The 18,200-nt window shown below is 38.8% G+C and overlaps 1 protein-coding gene across 5 annotated transcripts in view; it reads left to right on the top strand.

The window, feature by feature from the left end:
• The window catches only part of LOC106065002 (uncharacterized), a 93,129-nt gene that overhangs the window by 45,331 nt on the left and 29,598 nt on the right, over window positions 1–18,200 (top strand). Inside the window, exon 1 of one of the 5 annotated variants that reach the window (XM_056029161.1) lies at window positions 13,141–13,159. The exons of the other annotated variants lie outside the window; for them this stretch is intronic. The gene's annotated coding sequence lies outside the window, so the exon portion shown is untranslated. Of the gene's footprint in view, window positions 1–13,140; window positions 13,160–18,200 lie in introns of those variants that run through there. 5 annotated transcript variants of the gene reach the window in all.

The raw sequence follows: 18,200 nt of genomic DNA, 5'->3' as shown, positions 1-18,200 counted from the left end.
AGGAATTTGTCCGAGTATAAGAAATAAGAAATGTGCCTTTATCATCCCATTTGTTTGAATAGTGGGTTAGTAGGAGTAGCCGAATAGATAGTATAAAGGAGTAATGAGCACATCTGAGTAAAAGTGGAAGAAATGAGTTTTAGGTTTTCCATTTCACAAGATGTTTGGTCACTTCGGGATTCAACAATTTTATTTGGCCACTCTGTGACGCTTGATTTTCGCACACTTCTAGCTCTCTGTGTTGTGTAGCATGTCATGGCTGGTGCCAACCCGTTATCTGCGTCAAACTTAACCTCGACCGCAGCCCCTTGGATTCTCTTCGTTGTAGCCAATTACTAAGGCTACCAAAAATATGGCATATCTAGCGTGTCTGTGTTCAGGCCTATGTATATAGCTTGCTGTGAATGAAATGAATCTGTGTTAAAATTTATTTATTTAAAATTTATTTATTTAAAATTTATGTTTAACAATCTCTAAACTCCCACTCTTTTTTTTTTCTTTTTTTTTCCTTTTTTTCCCCTCCCTTCTTTCTTTTCTCTCCTCTCTCAAAGATCTCTCTTCTTCTATCTTCTCTTTCTTCCTATTCTTTCCTCTATTTTTTCTCCCTTCTCATCTTTACTATTTCTTCTCTATCCTCTAACCTCTCACTTTTGTATCCTTTCTCGTTTCTCTCATTATTCTCTCTCTCTCTCTCTCCAGTCAGTTTTTTTTCTTTTGCTTTCTCTCTACAACTCTCAAGTTCGCGTAGCGGCTCTAAGATAATAAATTGTAGGAGACAGGTAATTATGATAATTGCTGCCGTCCCGGTAAACGGGAAATCCTCGTGGCGGACGTCCACGCACCACGGATGTCGCTGAAGTCGCTGTGTTGTCCGTGAAATACTGCAATGTCAGGACTGACATTCGTGGCGCAATGTTTGCATTATCTTGTGACCTTAGTGTGATGTGTTCTTTTAATCACTGCAATTAGTTCTTTGATACTATCTAAGTCTACAGTAAGAATTGCTTATTCTGTCATCAACATTCTGTGATATTAAGTCTACAGTTAGAATGGTTAACTTTATCAACACCAGTCTGTGATATTGTCTAAGTATTATCAGAGCAACTAGTTACATTGACTTGCTCAAACTTTTCTATTTAACATTATACGATTGTTTAACTTCTTTAATTTATCACATTCCTACGGGGCATTAATCGTGGGTGAGGCATTAGCGTGGACTATTAGAGCCCAATACTACAGACATTGAGTAAACAATACAAAATAACTTACAGGGCTTACCGATTCACCAAATGTGACACTAAATTATTTTGTATCAGCTTTCTCTCTTTTTATTCTAACCACTGTACTTTATATTGGGTTTAAAGTTTTTAGTTCCAACATTTCTCTGTTTTCTTGCTGTCTATTTGTTTTGGCCTATGACCTATGACTTTTTAAGTCACAAAACGCCTACAATCTAACAGTTTAAAAAATGATATAGGGGCTCTATAGACATGTCACTATTATTATTCACATTTAAATCGTGGTTTCACGCGATCATTTGTTTTGGGTCATTCTGACGCTTTCGGTTTTTGTTTTAAATATTCAGTATTAACTATAGATCCGGTTTTGTTGAGACCAGAAGAAATGATGAAGCGTGATCCAGTTTTTTAAAGGACGTGAGTCTAAGTAGTCAGAAGGAAAGTATTCTTGGAAATACCCGACAACCGTTGACAGTGTCTAGAGAACCAACAGAGAAATGTGAAATGCTTTTTCATTATGAAACAACGTTTTTATGTCATGGTTTCAAACAATGTTGAATATTGTAAAGTCTTGATGGGATCTTCATTGGCCCATCTCCTGGCATGAAAACAGTCATCAGATCTGACTTTCAAACGCACCATTTGTCCCATCAGGAGGACCGCCATTTTTTTTTTGCTCTGAGCCTCTCCATGTCACTGGGAAGCCTTCCATGTAGTCCAATTATTGAGAATCCCTGATTTACACGTAGTCCAGTTATTGAGAATCCCTGCCTTACACGAGCTCTATTGAGAATATCTGCTTCTTGGTCAGCAGTCAATAAATTGCCCCCCCCCCTTTTTTTTCACCTTCCTTCTGTTGGAACATTTTTCTTTCTAGCATGTGTATGTGTGTGTGTGTGGGGGGGGGACTTCATAGTCGGTACTTGTGGGTGGGTTTTAGTTCGAAATCTTGAGTTTGAGTAAACAACTGGTGTTTAAAGTGCTGTGGGATTTAAAAGTGCCGTGGACTTGTCGAGGTCACAGCAGTGAAAGGTCACGTTTTTTTTTGTTTTTGTAAGTTAATAGTTAGCGAGGATTTGAACATTACCCTTTCGCTGTGCCATCAAGTGATTAAGCTTTGGTTTCATGAAAAGACCAACATTCTAAGTTTGTTTGAACATAAAGGCAATATCTATTGTGATGCTTTGGTGAAGGATATTAAATAAATCGCGTGAGATTGACAGTTAACGATCCTGGCTACTGTCATCAAGTGTACAAAAGGAAGAAAATAGATTCAAGGGACTATCGTCATGAAGAAAGAAGTTCTCAGAGGCAAGAATGTCGAAGATTTCAGTTGCATGACTGGGGCCCAGAGGGCTCGCAACAGTCACCTGATGAACTGTCGACAATCCACCCGACATTCACCAGGTCTTGAGTTAAAGAAATTAAAAACCTGCTGGTGAAGTGGGGCGGGGGCAGGCTTTGAATATAGGGCGCTGAGGGGAGGGATGAGGGAGCTAGAAATGTGTGACGAAACATACGTCGGGAGTTTGAGGAAATCTGGAGAGTACAGGAGCAACAAGTTAATATGTATTGCCCAACGAAACAGAGAAGTCTGAAGAGTACAGGAGCAACAAGTTAATATGTATTGCCCAACGAAACAGAGAAGTCTGGAGAGTACAGGAGCAACAAGTTAATATGTATTGCCCAACGAAACAGAGCAGTCTGAAGAGTACAGGAGCAACAAGTTAATATGTATTGCCCAACGAAACAGAGCAGTCTGAAGAGTACAGGAGCAACAAGTCAATATGTATTGCCCAACGAAACAGAGCAGTCTGAAGAGTACAGGAGCAACAAGTTAATATGTATTGCCCAACGAAACAGAGCAGTCTGAAGAGTACAGGAGCAACAAGTCAATATGTATTGCCCAACGAAACAGAGCAGTCTGAAGAGTACAGGAGCAACAAGTCAATATGTATTGCCCAACGAAACAGTGTAAAACAGTTTTAAGGCTTAGTCACGCTATCAAAGAGACCAATTCGTTATTCACTTATTTGTGTATGTGTTAGCGTTCTATCAAATATATAACAAAACTATTCAACGTTTGGGGGCTAACATTGACTTTAAAATAAAATGAAGTCTATTAATTAAGCAGTTAAGTAGAAAAATAGCATTTGTAATTTACGCCTAGTTATTTTCTTATATAATATATAGATATATTTTTTTTTAAATCTACGAACTCATTTTGTTTGTATAAACATGTAGCTGCAAGTTATTCGCTTCTCCTTCTATTCGCTACGTCAGCGTGAAAGTCTGTAATCTAAGCCGGCTAAAAAGAAAAGGTTATTGGGCTATTCTTGACTTCAATTAGATACCTCATTCGCTGCAGGGCTAAGTATCGACTTGATCACTTGAGCTTAGGATTCTATTGCAGGGATCCTCAAGCCCTCCACGACAGTACACATTTGTCATTGGGTCTTGCATTTAGCGCGTTGTTGTTCTGTTTTAGTTTTGTTCAAAGAGTTTTCTAGGGATACGGATAATCTTTTTCTTCTAGCTAGATTTTTGCTGCTGAGCTGTCAGCTCTTTAGCAGACTGTGCCAAAGAAAAATAGTGTGATGTTCTCTTCAGTTGTTCAGCTCTGTCGTACAGGATGTTGGTTTTTCAGTTTTATTCTTGTTCAAAGAGTACTCTAGAAATACGAATATAAATTTGTTCTTCGTAATTTTCTTTAGTGTTGAGTCTAAGACACTTAGAAGTCTAGGCTCATGAAAGCTTTCCTCCATTTGCCTGTGTGAACTCTGCTGACTGGGAAAGATCCACGCAGATGTACATTTTTCCATTCCACTTACTGAAAGCTCGTATTGCAAGACTTTCGCGTTAGAAGCGAAACCAAAGGCCGAGCACACAGGGGAAACTTTCCCATATTCCTTTTCTTTACCTCATCAGCTGGTGTAAAAGCCCCCCCCCCCTTTTGAGGAACGATGTGTGGACAGTGGTCTTGTATAATACACTTCGGACTGTCGTAACGATGGTCAGTTTAATTCTCTGCCCTCGTACATAAAGTCATGACTCAATAATTTTGATTTCTGAAGGAAAAACAGAACTGTGCGTTACATCTACTGGATCTATCTACTGTATCTACTGGATCTATCTACTATGTCTATCTACTGGATCTATCTACTGTATCTACTGGATCTATCTACTGTATCTACTGGATCTATCTACTGTATCTATCTACTGCATCTATCTACTATCCTTTTTCTTCTCCTCGAAACTATACACCATGCCCTTATTTTATTTAATACTAAATATAGTGACACATTGTAGAAGTCTTCAGATCTTAATGGTGGCTTGCTTAAAATTTGATTTTTTTGCTAGTTCTAACAATTAGCCTAGACCTAGAATCTAGAAGTCGTATGTGAACTAAAGTGTCTAGTTCTAAATATTATATCTAGAAGTCGTGAGTGAACTAAAGTGTCTAGTTCTAAGTATTATATCTAGAAGTCGCGTGTGAACTTAATACCTCTCACTTAACTATATTTCATTGACACATAAAGTGGAATCTTTTTGAACTGACAATTTCAATTAAATGCGTGCCCACACATCTCACCCCCACTTCTCTCACACGTTATTGTCAAAGGTCATTGTGTTTTCTCTCTCTACACTTGAGGCCATCAGGTCCCACGGAGGCTTTTAAATTAGGGCGCCAGGACTCTTGATGCCGCCCGCCCGACTGAGTCCTTCTCTTTACCACTGGCTCTGCTATTATCATCCATTAAGACCTCCCCGTCGTACCGACGTTTCCCAAACTGTACCTCGGTGTTGGGTCTACAAAGTGCAAGGATGTATCATTGTTTGATTGTCGGTCTGTCATTGTTTGATTGTCGGTCTGTCATTGTTTGATTGTCGGTCTGTTATTGTTTGATTGTCGGTCTGTCATTGTTTGATTGTCGGTCTGTCATTGTTTGATTGTCGGTCTGTCATTGTTTGATTGTCGGTCTGTCATTGTTTGATTGTCGGTCTGTCATTGTTTGATTGTCGGTCTGTCATTGTTTGATTGTCGGTCTGTCATTGTTCACTTGCATCCTGAACCCCCCCCCCCCAATCTCCATACTACATACCACAGAGCACATCGCAACAATCTCCTCAATCTGATCAACACGCAACAATCTCCTCAATCTGATCAACACGCAACAATCTCCTCAATCTGATCAACACGCAACAATCTCCTCAATCTGATCAACACGCAACAATCTCCTCAATCTGATCAACACGCAACAATCTCCTCAATCTGATCAACACGCAACAATCTCCTCAATCTGATCAACACGCAACAATCTCCTCAATCTGATCAACACGCAACAATCTCCTCAATCTGATCAACACGCAACAATCTCCTCAATCTGATCAACACGCAACAATCTCCTCAATCTGATCAACACGCAACAATCTCCTCAATCTGATCAAGACAACAGAAAAATGTTCACAAATAATCCAGTGACCCGTTCACAGCCAGAAGTGAATAGCGAGACTTAAAAAAGAATCAATATGTGAAAGTTACAAGACTTACAACATAAATAGATTAATAAAAACAGAACTTACACACCTATAACCAAGATGCTGAACTGTGAAGCGTCTGAAAAGAAAAAGTCAATGTTCACGATGGATGTTTGTGTTTTCCTTGCAGAAAGTGAACATTGAAAGTGCTTCCATTGATGAAGGTCAGAAGTGTTGTGCTTGTTGGCCTTGAACCGTGCACAATTAATCCAGGGATTAAAAAATGTTTAGGTGGAAATAAAAGTCCAAGTTATTGAGAAGTACAAGCAGAGTACGTACCTGTTTCTGTGACCTTGAACTGAAACAGAACGAGGTCATGGACGTGTCACAATTCAGCTTTGAGTGAAACAAAACATAAAAGTCACACATGAGAGATGAAAAGAAAGGTTGATTAAAGTACAAAGAGATGCGAAACATAAACAATACTTAGCGATCAGAGTTACTTTCAACTGCCTCTTAACATTCCGACAGATCATTGAACATGTATGTTATTAAGTTCATTCTTTTTGTTGTTTGAAGAATAAAATACAAATTTATTCTATAAAATGTTGGAACATAATTTTAAGGCCATTAAATGTTGATTCGCTTACGTATTCAAAAAGGGGTTAGATCTAGACCTATCTTAGTGACAACTGGGAAGCTAAGTCTCAGTAATGATCGTTCGTACGTACAGCGTCAACGTCACTCTTGGGGCTCGAACGTTTCTGAAACCTTTCAAGTGATTTGGCTTCTGTTGACATTGTAAAGTTGAGAATCCCCAACAGTGCCCCGTTTTGTTCAGACCATTATAAGTAAACCTGTTTCAGACCTGAGGAAACCTTTAGGGTGAGGAACAATGTCTACAAAAGGCGATGCCAGGAGGAAATGGCTAACTTAAGCATTCTTCTCAGGTCAAGACCCAGGCCTCAGGTCAAGTCCCAAGCCTCAGGTCAAGCTTTTCAACACATATTTTAAGCTCACATGTTTCTGTTCGATTATTCCAAGCAATATAATCTAGACTCTATTATTTTCTTAAATATAATTCTGCAAAGGAAATGTGAAACATATAACTTCAAATGACCACCAATGTAGTTATACATAACATCTGGATCTTGAAAAACAAATATGCTGATGTAGCAGCTAGGTAGACAATTGAATTGAGTAGGAGAAGATTGAAATGAAGGTTTGAGAAATAGCGTGAAAAAAGATTTTTTAAAATTTGAATCTCTCGGGTTCTATACATTTTTTTTTGGCCGAGGGGGTCAGATGGTAAAGCGTTTGGCTTTCCAACTGAGAATTCTGGGGTTCAAATCTCGGGGAAGTTTATTAGGACGCCACTTAATCTACCCCATTCTATGGGTACCTGACATTAGTTGGGGATAGTAAAGGCGGTTGGTCATTTTGATGGCCTCATGATACCTTTGTTACTATAAAAATAGAAGACCTTAACATTGTCTGCGCTATCGATCGCAAGATTTGAAAGGGTTACTTTACTTAACTCACATTTCTTGCTGCAGTTTCACAACCATTAGGTTTAGGGTTATAGATAGATTTTTAGGGCGGGTTTTTAAGGCGCCGCTGAGTCCACCTAACGCAAATGGGTACCTGACATAAGTTGGGGAAAAGTAAAGGCGGTTGCTCATTGTGACACCCTCGTTAAGCGTGGGCTACAGAAACAGATGACCTTTTACATCATCTGCCCTATAGATCAATAGGTCTGTAAAGGGGAATTCTTCCTTTTTTTAACATTTCAAATAATATAATTTACAAGATGCTATTAAATTATTTCATGACAGAAAGTCTTCGCCTACATCCCGGCACTGACGAACTATAGAGTAGCTTCCCTGTACACACAACACAATCCCAACATTAGCAACTTTTTTTCTTGCGGTGAGGGGGGGGGGGGGGAAGGGAGGAGAGGAAGTCTCAAGAAAACGTGTTGGCCGCCTCTATGCTGCACGACAATTCATCCGCTCAGAATAAATTAGCTGAAATCGCCGTAGATCAACTGGTTGATAGTAAGGGAGATAAATGACCCGTATCCCCGAAACAACTTGTGCGTGGGATGCCATTACACTGACCCCATGCTGGACGAGGCATTGTGTTCAGACACTTGGAGCGTTGTATTGGTGACGGATTGGATAGCCAGGTTTTGGCATATGGGTGAGGATCATATCGCGACGTCTCCAGAGCTCAGCAATTATAACAAAGCACAATGTTTTCACCTTCGGGACACAGCACACCCCAGGGCTGTCTCCGGTAGAATCATAGGTGTCTCGGCTAACAGAGATGATGGTTTTATTAATATGTACAACCTTTGTTGTCCAGGCTTGTGTTAAGTTAATAACTGTTTAGACATATTACGCTGATGCTTGTGTGGATTACACTGTGTAGTAGTGATTCTAGATCTGGATCTAGTGACACTAAACTTTCTAGCAAAATGCGAGTCTGAATAGGATTCACAGAATACGGTTTCAGAATATTGAAAAATTTCATTGCAAAATTATATAAACTTGATTTGTAGATCAAACAGGCTGTAATATACGTATTTAGTTTAGCAGACGTAATACAGTTGATTGACTTTGAACGTTTAGTGACGTCATTGATAGTGGGGTTTAGTTTGTTTATGTATTAGTTTAGTCAGTAAAACAATACTCAGTTGACATTAGGACTTTGAGGGACATCAATCGTTAAAGTTGGCATTAACACAGACCTGGGTGGCAACGGGCTATTGGTCACAGACCTGGGTGACAACGGGCTATTGGTCACAGACCTGGGTGACAACGGGCTATTGGTCACAGACCTGGGTGACAACGGGCTATTGGTCACAGACCTGGGTGACAACGGGCTATTGGTCACAGACCTGGGTGACAACGGGCTATTGGTCACAGACCTGGGTGACAACGGGCTATTGGTCACAGACCTGGGTGACAACGGGCTATTGGTCACAGACCTGGGTGGCAACGGGCTATTGGTCACAGACCTGGGTGACAACGGGCTATTGGTCACAGACCTGGGTGACAACGGGCTATTGGTCACAGACCTGGGTGGCAACGGGCTATTGGTCACAGACCTGGGTGACAACGGGCTATTGGTCACAGACCTGGGTGACAACGGGCTATTGGTCACAGACCTGGGTGACAACGGGCTATTGGTCACAGACCTGGGTGACAACGGGCTATTGGTCACAGTCCTGGGTGGCAACGGGCTATTGGTCACAGACCTGGGTGACAACGGGCTATTTGGTCACAGGTCTGGGTGACAACGGGCTATTGGTCACAGACCTGGGTGACAACGGGCTATTGGTCACAGACCTGGGTGACAACGGGCTATTGGTCACAGACCTGGGTGACAACGGGCTATTGGTCACAGACCTGGGTGACAACGGGCTATTGGTCACAGACCTGGGTGACAACGGGCTATTGGTCACAGACCTGGGTGACAACGGGCTATTGGTCACAGGTCTGGGTTCAGGTCTACTATAACATTAGAGCTGGGAGCACTCAGAGGCGCAAAAAATCCCGAAATTAAAAATCCCAGTCTTCACCAGGATTTGAACCCGGGACTCCCGGTTCGGAAGCCAAGCGCTCTACCGTTCAGCCACTGCGCCTCGAACCGAAATAAGACATGTACATGATGTAGATCTACATAGTTTAAATATTCTCCCATATTGAATGCAATGGCCTCTACATAACTTAGAATTCGATAAAGGTTTGTACTTTACAAGCTTACGTTCAATATACATTCATATGCTCGCGTGATTGCCTTAACCAATGGGCTAGCAACCATGCAGCCAGACTACAACAGGGACAAGCAACTTCTTGCTTTATGCTACGTTTATCTAACGAGATCTTTATTTCTGTGAAGCATTATTTGTTTAAGTCCAAGTGAACACGCCCGTCAAACAGATTGTACAATGATAGCGCCAATGCATAGAACGAATGGTTCTGGAAGTTTAATATTTTGTCCTTTCCTCTTCACCGAGTTACACTATTGTCCGTTAGTCACCCATTCTGAAATGATGTATTGAGAATCATTGTAACATATAGATCTAAATCCATTATATAATATATTAATAATATATATATATGTCGGGTATCGCAAGAAAGTTGGGATGTTTTATTTAGACATTATTATAAATTATGAAATTTTAAGACAAAAAAAAGCTACAGTGACTAGGTGGAGCCAGTTTCTGTTACAGGGTCTGTTTCAATGTCTATTTATCTGGCTCTTTCTATCTCTCTATCCCTCTGTCTGTATCTGTGTCCTTTATGCATGTTGCCATTTGTCATAGTGGATGTAGTAGTCACGTTAATGGCCTCCATTCTTAAACATCTATTTAAAAGAAATAAGTATCGAGCTTCTTTTCCAGAAGGAGGCGCTGTGGCTGAGTGGTAAAGCGCTTGGCTTCTTAGCCGGGGGTCCCGGGTTTGAATCCTAGTGAAGATTGGGATTTTTAATTTCGGGATCTTTGTCCGCCTCTGAGTCCACCCAGCTCAAGACGGTACCTGACATTAGTTGAGGAAAATTAAAGGTGGTTGGTCACATGACATCCTCGTTAACCGTATGCCACGTAAACAGTTGACATTTACAACATCGGCCCTATAGACCACAAGGCCTTAAAGGGGAACGTCTATTCCAGAACCTATTTCTAAATCCCCTTTATTAAATATATTAGCTCATCAAAAGTAATATACTTCATCATAGTGCACATGTATCTATGATTTATAAATGATTTAAATGTAACTATTAAAAAATTGACGTTATATGTGTCCAAATTAACCCATAGAATAGAATCCCATAAGTTGAGCACTTTTAAATTTGTTAGAGCGTAGACGCTAATTTGATCAATATGGACCTTATGGTCTACTTAATTGTCCATTTCTCATTTTTCAAATAATATATAAATACCATGAAAATACGTCTCTACGTTATTTTATATTTCGATACAATAAGGCCCTAATTTTGACTGATAGCTGTCCAGTTCTATTATTTTTGTTCTTCTCGAGATGTATTCGAGTAAGAAAGCATAGCTCTGTAAGTTTCAATTCCAAGCAGATGTAAAAAAAAATGATACGTCTAAGTTGTTTTACTGTTGGTAAAACACAATACGTGGTCAAAGTTGAGAATCCCTGTAGAAATAATACAATACAGTGTCTAGACACTAGACAAAGTCGGGTGGAGTCCTAAATTCTACACAAATCCCAGAAAGAGGAAATAGAAGATAAATTTGGTTGCTGCTAGACTCTATTGTTTTCATCTGGTTGTAGTGTTTGTTGGTCGCTACAATTAAAAGTGATTCTTTGAAGTCTCAGTTTTTCTTTGAACTGAATCAACAAAGTGTAGAGACTTGGAGAAAGAAATGTCTCCTACTGGAGGGCGAAACTTTAGGAAACATTTTTTTTTTTAAATGTGTAAAAAATCAAAAGCATACAGAAGTTATCGCGGTATTTTTCGAAATTGTTTTGTTTCGTTTGACATGTATTTTATATTCCTTCGGGATTGAAGACTGTTACATCCTAGCCTATGGCGTGTAGGGTTCAAACTCTGAAGCAAGGAGACCACACCCTAGAGCATTTTCCACATGACCAGGCAGCTACTGTACTAGAACTAGTAACAATTACTTTCTTGTAAGAGTACACACACACATTGTACACATACATAGTACACACATTCATTCAATATTGTCTTTTTTTCTTTTATGTTTTAACAAGTAAATATAAAAAAAAAAATTCAAATCACTGCCATTTCTCTCAATAATCCAGGGTTTAACTCATTTTCTATATAAAACTTAAACAAAAGTAATTAATTATCACAAGTTGATTAACTAATTGGTTAATGTTGTTGTTTTTTGTCGATTCATGAACACTCATGGACTATGAGTAATTGCGCCCAATTTGAACTTGATTCGATGAAGTAGAAGAAACATTCGTCTGCTAGATTTGTACCAGACACATTGTAAGGGTGAGATAATATAAGCTACGTAATAATGTTACCGATGAAACGATTCACAGTGTCTCCAAAGTGTCTTCGATAGCATTTTTCTTTGAATTGATTTTGTCTCTTCGTTAATATGTCGACCTGTTAGTTTTTGTGTTATTTTCTTTGTCATTACCTTCCATTTCTTTCCGCTGAATCAATCATCCCATTAAACTATATAGCCTTGGCATCATACGTCGACGACAATAAAACACTGAACCATATACTTCAAATACAAAAACAAAAATTTAATAAAATACTCTGAAAGACACAAAGATAAAGGCACATTCCTCGTCCCATATGCTAGGACAAATGTGTACCAATGCTCTTTCTTCCCTAGTGCTATTAGAGCATGGAATGGGTTGCCTGAGGTAGCCAGGAAAACATGTGACTTGGCAGAATTCAAGTTATTGGTTAATATGCATGACTAAATGCATGACGCGTAGGACGTAATCATCTTCTTTTTAGAGGTAACGTCTGTATCATATAAGATAAGATAATAATGCATTCTTTTTATTTAGTTATTTAAGAATTTTGATTGGAAGTGTTGTACATCTGAACTCTGCTCAGGCAATGCTCAAACTTGGGGGATAAAAAAAGAAATGTGGTCACTAAACAGCTCTTAAGCTATAAAGTATTGTGCCCTATAAGTGTTAAGCCTCATTGATCATTTAACTTGTCTTCTGAGTTTCTGTTTAAACACAAACTCTCTTTGTAATCTTGATAAATCATGAAATCATGAAACACCATCCCAACGTTGTATTCTGAAGAGAATGATTTACCGAGGAAAGATTGCTTCAGGCGCGAACATTTGATCACGAATGAAAACTTTGGAAATGTGAAGAAACAATCTTAGAACATATGATTTACGACTAACCTTTAAATGTTCTTGTATATCTGAGTTTCTGAAATCGTCATGTCTGTCGTCTATATCAGGCATTACTAGGACATTTTGATGACATTTTCATCGTATTTTGAAAAGCTATTTTTAGTTCAAAAAAGTTTTAAACTACATAGTCACGATTTCTTTTTGGCATTGATGAATAACTATAAAACATTTTTACGTTCATATTGAGTGTTCGAACACTTCCGACACCAACTTTCAGTTCCTGGTATAAGAAGCAGTAGTTGATTGTTGTACGAAAATTTCACGGTGACCTTACTTCCCTGTCGAGCTGTATAAACGTTAGACGTTTGAGTTGGCAAGGCCTAAAAATAAATTTCCTATAAATTAGTCATGTGACACCCAATTTAGGACTCATTTTAAACTTTTCGGATATAATAAATAGCAATCACTCTTCGTGGATCATTTATTCAGCATCGGTACTTTTTCCACTGAGACTGACTGTTCAGCTTATAACTTGGTGCTACATTCTCACTGGATTATTGACACCCTGGACGTATCTATGGTCTGTTACCTAACAGTAGGTACAATAATGTTGATCCGTTGATAGTCATATTAAGGCTTTGAAAAGGGCGGTCCAAATCCTCTTACCGTGTTGTAATAACTTTATCAATTAACGAGATTAAAAAACAGAAACAGTAATTTTGAGTAGTTAATGTGTTAGGATTTCAATAGAGTATTTTTGAGCACTTCTTGTGTTAGCATTTCAATAGAGAATTTTTGAGTACTTCTTGTGTTAGCATTTCAATAGAGTATTTTTGAGCAGTTCTTGTGTTAGCATTTCAATAGAGTATTTTTGAGCAGTTCTTGTGTTAGCATTTCAATAGAGTATTTTTGAGCAGTTCTTGTGTTAGCATTTCAATAGAGTATTTTTGAGCAGTTCTTGTGTTAGCATTTCAATAGAGAATTTTTGAGCAATGTCATTTTGAGAAGCCTTCCTGTTGGCGTTGGTATTATTAAAATAAAAGCATTTTAAAATAGGAAACACTTTCACCTCTGTCATTGTGACACAATTATTGAAATGTCAATGGAGTATCCACGCGCTTAGTCTCTGCGTGTGTGTGAACTTATAGCGGTGTTAAAAAGAAATCGTAATATATATTTAACAATGTAAATGTCTGACCCAGACTTTTTTATTCTCATATGCATTATTCAAGGCCTCTGAGTGTTTGGCGTGGGTGGACATTGTGCAAGACAGGGGAAGCAACCCGGAATATGTGTGCAGAAGTCTTGCGAAGTTAATGGACATTAAAATTGATGTGCTGCCCCCAAAATGTCGGAACTCTAGGGTCCCATGAACGTCACAACCCAAAAGGGGGACAATCGCAATAACAATATGTCTGTGAAACGAAAGGTTGGCAATGTAAACAAAAGTATAACCCTGCATTAAGACGCCATGATCTGATTTATGCATTGATTGGGCAGGAAGAAATGCGCCGAGGTTTGCGTGTGGTCAGGGAAATAGCATTCCTTGACCTGGGGGAATGCAGACGAGCTGGTGTTTCTTCTTGTTCGTTGTCGAGAATGAGCCTCGTTTTGTTGACTAGATGACAATGAGACTCGTTTGATGATTAGATGACAATGAGCCTCGTTTTGTTGACTAGATGACAATGAGACTCGTTTGATGACTAGATGACAATGAGCCTCGTTTTGTTGACTAGATGACAATGAGACTCGTTTGATGACTAGATGACAATGAGCCTCGTTTTGTTGACTAGATGACAATGAGACTCGTTTTGTTGACTAGATGATAATCTCAAGGAGGACGTTTGTCAATGTAGACAACTAAATTTAAAAAAAATAAAACAAAAGCAAGTAATGGAGCCACACATCTAAGAGCTTGAATATTTTTTTATTCGGCCATACCAAAAACTGTTCAAATATGTTCAGATCACTTTTAAACCACATGGTCACTACCTTCATTCTGTACCCCGGATACACCAAGAAGCTTGCTATTAATATCTTTCCCCATCATTAGCGAAAAGCCCCAATAAAACAAAATACAATTCCAAACAAAATCACAAGCCTAACTTATTTGTTCCATTGTTATTCCAGTCCAAGATTTTGTCCACGTGTTCCAGCTACAAAAGTTAAAAATAATTCATCACCAGCTTGCCAGATAATCTCTAAGCTGGAATATTAGACAAGAGTTGCCGAATTGGAGTGACGTTTATGTCTGTCTAACAAGCAGGCCTGCATTAACACAGACAAGCAGGGAAAAAAAAAAGCAGACAAACTAAAAGTCGCAGACTTGAAATGTCTATTTTTATCAATCACGCTTTGTATGTTATCTCTTAGTCCTGTCTGGATCGACACCTTCTATATCAAAGCGGTGCATTTTTGTTGCATTCTCAATTATGTGTGTGTGTGATACGTGTTAGTTACTGTGTGTGTGAGAGAGATAGTGTGCGTGTGAGAGCGATAGGTGTGTGTGTGTTTGTAGGTGTGTGTGTACAAACATTTATCTGCTCGCCAGTTAACCTATCCACAACACTTCATCATTTCCCTGAACTCAATGGATATTGACACTTATGATTACAAAGCCTCGTCCACGAAGAGAGAGAGACTAGAGTACATTGGCTTTGTCTCCTCATTGCGGCCTCAAGTACTCAAATTCTTTTCTCTTATTTTCCCGGCAGTGGCGCGGGAAAGGGGGGGGGATGTTCCACGTCATGAGATAAGAGCGCCACGACGGAATGTTGTTTTATTTCAACTTTATCTTAATTGCTAATAAGAACTTTTAATTCACAAACCTCTCACTGCTATTGTCCTAATTAATTACCCCCAATAACCAACCTTAATTACTAAAGTGCATTAGGCATCACAACAGATCTATTTCAGTATTAAGCAAATTTAGTAGACTTAATTTTCTTTGTAATTCATTTTAACCTATACCCTTAGTCTGTTGAACCGTCAGGATGGCGTTATACATGCAATAGTAATTTGTTTTTTCCTCTCTATCTTTTGCCTGGAATAGAATTTGTTTCAGTGACAGGCCCACCTTTCTTTTCTTTGCATCTTTTATTCCCATCGCTTATCTCTGACTGCCTCTTCTTTTTCCTGGTACTGTTCTCTGAAGGAAGGTCTTTGCGAGTCCCCGGCACCTTGTGATATGGCCATTCAGTTTTATCTTGCGTTTTTGATAGTGGTCACCAGATCATCGTAGTGACCAATTATTAACTTTCTAATTAGGTCGCATTAAATCTGATGAAATAATCTATGTCATTTAGAATCACCACCACAATATAGTGGCGAGGTGACATACAGTCTTTGGAATTTGTTACCGTCTAATTGAGATTGTTTATTGATAGTATTGTTTTGGCTCAGAAGAACATGACGTTAGTTTTCCATGGCACAGACTGCAAAAAGAGCTTATAGCTCAGCAGCAAAAAGATGGCTAAATGCAGAACGAAGATGAAGCCTATTATTTAAATTAGTTTCTGCAGTTTACATTAAAATATTGAAATGACATAAGAGCTTCTCAAGCATTATAAATTTAGGCACGAGATCCAGATTCAACATTGTTATAAGTTTTTGAACTGTTGCTCCACTTAGACTTAAAGAATCCAGGAACCTCTCAGCGTAATAACGGGCAGAATACCAACAAGAATCCAACACTTAGTACAAAGTAATAAAATAAACAAATGGAATCCAATTTTTTTAAAGTGTTAGAATGTGTCTAGAAAGATTTAACAGTAAAGGTTTACAGTTTTCTTTGTCGATTGTCTTGGGTTGAACCAACTAAATCAGTATGATGTCAGAATGCGAAGGTCGGCCTACCATTTCGGGTCCCTAAAAGAACGCTGTTCGCCTATTGTTAGGGCGTGTTCTATTATTTAAGAATATTTTCTGAGCCACTTGTTTACACATTATGCAATATATAAAAGGTCACTTGAAGCCCCGCCCACTTTTACTTTAAAGATAAAACACCCCTCGTGACTTTCTGACAAAACTATTCCCCCCCCCCACCTCATTTTCCTCCCTTCTTTCTTCTTTTTGCCATTTCTACAACTGAGTTTGGTCGCGGGCCCCAGTGGGCCTGCACAAAGTACATCCTCGGAAAAACACAACACAGCTCGAGGTCTCTATGAGATGAGGAGCCTTGTGAGGCTGTTAGTGCTTTCCTTTTCGTAGCGCCAGCCCTGTCTTGAGCTCCCAATGAAAACCCGGTAGATACTTTGAAATTTCACCCGGTACTGCTTGATATTAAAAGTGTTTTTTCACACATTAATCATAAGCCATACCTGGTTATCCTATTTTCTTGTTTGTTCTAGTTAAACTTTTCAATGAGACTCTCTGCGTACGTCCACTCGTACCATGACTACATTGTGTAGATCAATTGTCTCCCGAAGTAAATTGAAGCCAATTAAGTAAGGCTAAAAATGTATCAAATGTATCAAATAATAATAATAATAATAAAATATTTGTAAAGAAATGTCTTAAAAATAGAACGTAACATTCTTAATTAGAGATTAATATGGGAATAAAATGTGCATTAAAATGTGTGTTTGAAGACCCACTTATGTCTTGATGATGACACAGTAATGCATCAAAGACCGTTGGGGTCGTAACATGGCCTCCAGGGTCTTGTATCATTACGACATCTCAGTAAAACTGTGAAGTATAATCCTTGACAGACTAGCGGCAGGTGAACTAGGTGGTACATTGGGTGTCATGCATTTCCATTTTCGTTATTCCGTTATAACCTAAATGAATCTAGCACTTCCAATGAGTAGCAGAGATTACAGAACCAGAACTCACACAACTCAGTGTTCATATTTCCAACTTTACGTTTTGCAAAGGTACACTTGTGTAAACCATCAAACGAGGACCAATGAAAATGCTGCTTCTTTTGGCACAAAACAGAGGCAGAGTATATTAAAAACAATTATAGATGGAGCATCCTCATTACTCCATTGTATTCATAATATACTGTTAAAGTATCGGCAGCTTTATAAATCATAATTTTCGTGCAACTTTCAAACTCTACTAACAACTTTTCTCATAAAGTAGAGAAGGCCCCCTCCTCACCAACTAATGTTCAACGCCCCTTAGTTTCTACGCCCTTGAATCTTTATAACCTACCTAAGGTAAACAGGGCAAAGTAGTTTCAAAGTATTAGCTTACAACATCTTACATAACCGTACACACACACACAGACTCACACTCACACACATGCAACGTACACATAACATCACACACAGACTCACCCTCACACACATGCAACGTAAACAGAAAATGACAATGTGTAAATATGTTTAGCCACCATCATCTTGCCTTTTTTTTTCTTTGGTATGTTCGAAGTCATCGATCTTGTCATTTGATTCTATATTTAGCCACATCGGTGTAATCATACCACGTGACCAGGTGAATTATTTGCTGAGATGCTAAGTCATTATACAGTCAGGGGTGTATCCAGCTAGATCGTGGCCACTGGTGCATATGCCCTTTTCTATTGGCGTAAAAAACATGATATGTTTAGTTACAAAAATTGAAAATGATTTTTTTAAATAACAAAATGTTTCGGTTACGAAGACTTGATAATAAAATAGAGACAACAC

Source organism: Biomphalaria glabrata, chromosome 5, assembly GCF_947242115.1.
Source record: "Biomphalaria glabrata chromosome 5, xgBioGlab47.1, whole genome shotgun sequence".
Taxonomy (NCBI): Eukaryota; Metazoa; Mollusca; class Gastropoda; family Planorbidae; genus Biomphalaria; species Biomphalaria glabrata.
Note: the sequence above shows the minus strand (reverse complement) of the source record. Positions and strands in the feature narration are given on the sequence as shown.